Source organism: Arachis stenosperma, chromosome 4 (assembly GCF_014773155.1).
Source record: "Arachis stenosperma cultivar V10309 chromosome 4, arast.V10309.gnm1.PFL2, whole genome shotgun sequence".
In the NCBI taxonomy this organism is placed as follows: domain Eukaryota; kingdom Viridiplantae; phylum Streptophyta; class Magnoliopsida; order Fabales; family Fabaceae; genus Arachis; species Arachis stenosperma.
This window is the reverse complement of record NC_080380.1, coordinates 12,211,657-12,218,692: the sequence shown is the minus strand read 5'-3', so window position 1 is coordinate 12,218,692 and position 7,036 is coordinate 12,211,657.

Genomic DNA, 7,036 nt, shown 5'->3' with positions numbered 1-7,036 from the left:
CCTAAAAGATAAAATTTGAATTTAAATTCGAATTAATTAACAAGTGTTCAGTTGATGGATGGGGACCACTTGTTCTGTTCATTCTGCAGCTTCTAATATATGTTTTCTGGACTGAAAACTGAGTTAAAACAGCCCAAAAATTGCCCCCAGCGAATTCTATTAATTCTGTAGATTGCGCATGTGACACGTCCGCGTCGTCCACGCGTTCGCGTCATTTGTGCAGTTTTTAGTCCACGCGTTCGCGTCAGGCACGCGATCGCATCATTGCAATTTTCTCCATGCCGCGCGGTCGCGTGAGTCATGTGTCCGCGTCGGTATTCTCTGGTCATCTCCTTGGTTTCTTCTCTTTCTCTGCAGAATCTTCATCAAATCTATCCGAATGCTACCTAAAATAAATAAAATTGCACACAACTCAAAATAGCATCCATAGTGGCTAAAATATAATTAATTCTTAATTAAACTCAATAAATTAGATGCAAATTCACTAGGAAAAGATAGACAAGATGCTCACGCATCACAACACCAAACTTAAACTGTTGCTTGTCCTCAAGCAACCAAAACTAATATAAGCTTATGATGTGAATTTGCATGAGAATGAGAGTTCAATTAAGCTCGTGCCTCATCTTATAATGGGTTTACAACTGCAATCCTGAATAAGTTTGGCATCTCACTCTCCTTTGAATCAGAAGAATGTTAATGTCATTCGGAATTAGAATCCGGATAATATTATGAATTCTCTAATCTTTTATATTTCAGTTTAATCCTTAAACACAGCAAAATTTACTTTAATTTATTTTTCTTTGGTGCTTTGCACCTTGAGCCTAGCCGTGACTTTAAATGTTTTGTCTCAAGAGTTACTTGACACAAAAACACCACAAGCACTTAACTGGGGAACTCTCTTTGAATTCTGATTTTTCTTTCAGTTACTCCCAGACAGTGGTGCTCAAAGCCTTTGGCATACTCTTGTTAAATGCACTTGGTCTCGACTCTAAGTGTTCTATCTCAAGGATTACTTAACATAATCACACCACAAGCATATAACTAGGGAAACAACTCTTTGAGCTTTTAATCATGTCTGACCTCCCTAGTCATTGATGCTCAGAGCCTTGGACCTTGCTTTTATTTATTAATTATTATTATTATTTTACTTCAAGGATTAAATTTTTCTAAATTTCAGAGAAGTCATAATAATTCTCTAACTTCCCGTTCCTTATACATTAACATCCCTTGATTCAAATTCAAATATGCACTGTTCATATCATGCATTCAAAAATCACAGAAAATACCACCACCTTTAAGTAAATCAGACTATTCTTAAAATTAACTCAATTTCTCATGCAATATATCACTTCTTTTTCTTTTCTTTTTAGATTCAAGTTTAGTGAGTGGTACATGAAACATCTTTTCAGCATTAAAGCAATTAAAAGAAAACTAAACTAGTCCTAGGATTCTAACTAATAAAGGATCATGCAACAAACAAAACAAAACAGCAGAAAGCCGGAACATAACATAGAAAAAGAAGGGAGGAATAAAAAATTAAAGGAACTCAACCACCTTAGTTATCCTAGCGGTCATTTTTTTCTTCAGGTTGTGCTCCTCAGTGAAGATGATTCGCCTCCCTTTTGGTGCTATAGGAATAAACATAAAACCTTTACGCGTAGTGTCAACACCAAACTTAAAGGTTTGCTTGTCCTCAAGCAAAGAAGAACTGAAAATAGAAAGAGATAAGTTATTATAATGAAAGAAAAAGAAGAGGATAAAAGAATAAGAGAAAATTAGGATTGGGAGAGAGAGAGAAAGAAAAATGGGCGGAACTAGTGCGGCGCAAGCGACGCGGACGCGTGGGTCACGCGTTCGCGTGGTTAGCGCGTTGTTGAAGTGATGCGAACGCGTGGAGCATGCATTCGCGTGGAGTGATTTGTGTCATTGGCACGGGGGCAGCCTCGCGTTCGCGCAACTTTCTGGTTAAAAACTCATTCTGCCAAAATTGTGGGTGACGCGATCGCGTGGATGGCCGATATTGAAAAATGATGCGAATGTGTGGGGTACGCGTTCGCGTGACCAAATTTGCGCTTTTAGCACACTTCTTGCCCCAAGCCAGCACAACTCTCTGTCCAAACACTCTTTTACGTCGATTCTGCAGGTTACGCGTTCGCTTGAGTGACGCAGACGCGTGGGAGGCAGTTTTCCCACATGACGCGGACGCATCATCGACGCGGTCGCGTGGAACAATTTGTACCAAAGGCACTATTCCAGTGCCACTCCCTCTCAACTCTCTGTCAAAATTTTTTTTAAAATCCGGCTCCTGTCCTAAGATGGCTGCATGATCAGAAAATTAGTAAGAACTTAATAGAATCAAATAAGTAAGAAAACTACTACTACGAAAAATAACTAAGGATACGAAAAGGAACGATCATACCACGATGGGTTGTCTCCCACCAAGCACTTTTAGTTAAAGTCCTTAAGTTGGACATGTGGTGAGCTCCTTGTCATGGTGGCTTGTGCTTGTACTGATCCAGGAATCTCCACCAATGTTTGTAATTCCAATGGCTACCGGGATTCCAAACTAGGCGCATAACACCTTTGAGCAAGTTGAAGCAAGTGACAAGGCCCCATGAATGTTGATTGTGAGAATGAATTCCAGGGTCCCAAACCTTACTTTTACACCCGTCTTCTTGTGTATCGCCATTGTTCCCACCAGATGGCAAGCAATCTGAATTTTCACAGAGACATCCAAACAACCTTCTAGACCCATTCAAATTAACTCTACACTAATCCTTGCACTTTAATTTGGAGCATGCAACCATATTGAACCTTGCTTGACAGCTCTTACCACTAACCATCTTCCTCTTACTCTCAATGCCACAAAGAGCTCTAAGTTGACCATCCGTCTCTAGTAGCCCATATTCAAGCGGGAAAGTAAGGATTAAGGATAGGAATTTTACCCACTTGAATGTTGTATTGGATGGTGATGGCTTTGGAAGAGGTCTTGCAAACTCCACTTCCTTGTGTTCTTCTTTGAATTCTTCTACCTCTTTGCAAGCTTTCTCAATTTCAACCTCTTCCTCTTGGTAGTTTTCTTCTAATCCAATCTCTTCTTCATTGCTTATCAAGGGTATGGGAGGTTGTGCATCTTCCTCTTATTCCATATATGAGGGTGGAAAGTTCTCTAATTCACTGGAGTATAAACTCCTTTGATTGGTTTCCTCACTTTCTTCCATAGGATCTTGCATTGTATCTCTTGGGAAGAAATTTGCTTGTTCCCCTTCCTGGTTCTTGATCATCGTCTGTACATAATTCTCTACATTTTTGACACTCGTCTTTATATCATGTAGGAATTCTTTCATGAGGAGCACAAGATCTGATGGTATTTGAGATGAATAAGGAGATTGTGGCTCTTGATATGAATAAGAAGGAGATGATGGTTCTTGATATGAATAGGGAGATGGTGGCTCTTGGTATGGGTAGAAAGATGATGGTTCTTGATATGAATATTGAGATGGTGGTTCTTGATATGAATATGGAGGTGATGGCTCTTGATAGTTGGAACATGGAGCATTGAAGTCTCTTTGGTTTTGACCTTGCCAACCAAAATTTGGATAGCTCTTTCATTCACCATAATATGAATCACTACTCGGGTGTGAGTAATAACCCATGTGATCTCTCTCCATTATTTTTCCTTAGCACAAAACACAAAAAAAGATTAAATGCACCATGTGGTAAATAGAAAAGTAAAGAAGACAGAACAATTTTTTTTTTTAAAAAAGAATAAAATAAAAAAATGATAAAAAAAATTCAAAAATAAATGAAAAGAAGTAAAAAAAAATAAACAAAGAAAGATATTAAGATTTTTTTAAAATATATTTTATTTATTTATTTATTTATTTTAAGAGAAAAATTACTATGAAGACACCAAGCTTAATTTCAAACATTAAGAAAAAAAGAAAGAAAAAAAATTATTAGTACTAATTTAATTATATATTATTATTATTATTATTATTATTATTATTTTTAAAACTAAATAATAAAAGAAAAGAAAAAGAAAACGAAACAGGGGAGGGGTTATGAACGAAAAAGAAAGAAATGTAAAGGGAAAAATAAAAGACGTAAAGAAAGAAAAAAATGAAAAATAAAATAAAAACAAACAGCGACAAAAAAACGGGGGAGGGGTTATGAACGAAAAAGAAATAAACAAGGAAAATTTTTAAATTTTTTTTAAATAATAAAATTAAAATTAAAATTAAAATTAAAATGCTTAATTTAAACAATCAAACAACTAATAATTGTTAATCACAGTCAATCCTCAGCAACGGCGCTAAAAACTTGGTGCGGTATTTTATAACTCACAAACTAACCGACAAGTGTACCGGGTCGTACCAAGTAATACCTTACGTGAGTAAGGGTCGATCCCACGAGAATTGATGGATCAAGCAACAATAGTGTTTGATAGGATTAGTCAGGCAAACAGAAAATAGTGTTTGGAAATTCAAAGAGCATTAAACAGTAAATTAAGAATTTCAACGACAGGCAGATAAATAAGTTGAGAATAGAATATTGAGAAAACAGTTAAGGTTTCAAAGATATCTATTTTTTAGATTGATTTTTATTACTAACTAATTTAATCATGTAAGATTAATTCATGGCAAACTATATGTGATTAGACCCTAATTCCTTAGACATTCTTAGTCTCCTCTAAAATTCATTAACCGCCAATTTCTTGGTCAATTAATTCCAATTAGAAGGTGATGATCAAATTCCAGTTTATATGCCACAAGAATCCTAATTATCCAAAAATAAGGGGATTATATGTCACGTATCCCGTTAAATACAAACAATTAGAAATTCAGGATAATATGTTTTTAAGCTGTTGTTCAAGTAAGAGCTTTTTCAAATTTTAAAAGAACTCAATTAGAACATGAGTCATACTTCCGTTCCACCCATATTCATAAAATAAAGAGTGAAAAAAATTATTGAAATATAAATCAAAACATGGATTAAATTAGAAAGATCAAACTAATCAATCCATACAAATAGACAGAACTCCTAACCTTAACAATGGAGGATTAGTTGCTCATGGTTCAGAAAAGAAAAATAAAAGTTCTCGTAAAAATGTACTGTCCCCCTAATGGAATGTCTCCTAATAGAAGAGAAGTCTCCCCTTTTTATAACTAATCCTAATTAATTTAAAATCTAATTATCTAAAAATAAAAATAATATCTTTTCGTAGAAGATAAGATTTGAATTAAATTCGAATTAATTAACAAGTCTTCAGTTGATGGATGGGGACCACTTATTCTGTCCATTCTACAGTTTTTAATCTGTGTTTTCTGGGCTGAAAACTGAGTTAAAACAGCTCAAAAATTGCCCCCAGCAAATTCTGTTAATTCTACAGATTGCGCATGTGACGCGTCTTCGTCCTCCATACGTTCGCGTCATTTGTGCAGATTCTAGGCTGAATGAGGATGTAAGATTGAGAAAGAGTAAGGTTCATTTCTAGGATTAGGTTAAGGGTTTTTTTTTAAACCACTAAAATAACATTGTTTTGTGGCAAGAGAAAAAAATGATCAAACCGATCTGTTATTTAAAATTGTTGTTTCACCAATTTTGTTAAAACTTGCTGATCCAAATCAGTTTCCACTGATTAATTTTTTTCTGAGACTATTATTCGCACTCCTCTGAATCAGTCTTTAATAATGTGTTATCTATCATTATAGATAGGTTGAATTTTTTTTCTAATGTGAAAATAAAAAATTTGAGAGTCAAATTTTATGATAAAATTTTATAAATATGCAGCTATGACCTTTAAATATGTAATTTTATAATAATAGAAAATTTATAAATACAAAATTGACCTGCAGATTTCTAATATTAATTAAAAAACAAAATAAATTATAAAGACAAATATGTTTCTCAAATTTTTGGTACCTAAGTTTAAGCTTCAAATTTTTTCTATTTGTTTTCCACAATTTTGTGATATACTCTTTGTCTTTATGATACAATAAAACATACACTCTTTTTCAATTTTAAAATAAAAAATACATTTTTTCGCTATGAAAAATAAATACATTCATTTATGTCTGCTGTGCATGAATGTTTATTTGCCGAATTGATTTAATTTTATCTTTAATATTTTATTTATTTTTATTTTGTATTGAATATTTTAAATATATTTTAGTTATACATAAGATTTACATTTATAACTTTCCTAAATTTATTTATCCTTTATTTGACCAATTGACTCTCAACCTCTATAAATATATAGCCATCAGTTTTTAAGAACAAAAAGCATTATTGAAAATGTCTATAAGAGTGAAATGTATCATGTTCTTATTCTTGTTGGTTGTGCTACGACCACTTTTCGTCAATAGCCAGTCAATGGTTTATGTTAAAAATGCTGTAGAGGGCAATTTGAAACTTACTATTCACTGCAAATCTAAGAATGAAGATCTTGGAGCAGTGACTCTCAACCCAAATCAATCCTATCGGTTTGTTGTCTTTCCTAAATTTTTCGGCGGGACATTATATTTTTGCACTTTTCGTTGGCCAGGTTCATGTCATTGGTTTGACATATATGTAGAAAGTAGAGATCTAAAAATTTGTTATGATGATCATCCAACTGCATGTAACTGGATTATAAAGAAGGCTGGACCATGCCAAGATTCACCTCTTTCGAATCAATGTTTCAAATGGAATCCAAACACGTGTGTTCCATGACAAAAAAAAAATATGTTGATCTTAATGAAATAAAATAAATGAATTCTCGAATCACAAATAATTTATAAAAGTTTCTAATGATTTTTTTATGTCTGTTTCTAATCGATCCTTGATAAAGAACGAAGGATTTATTTTATGTTTAATTGTTATGTCGGTTTCTATAATTTTATAAAATTTACAATTAAGTTTTTATATTTTTTTTAATTGGATCCACCAAATATTTTTCGCAAATTAAATATATAAATTAAACACTTAAGAATCTAATTAGATTGATTATATATTATTTAAAAAAATATTTAGCTAATTTTAATTTTTTTGACGT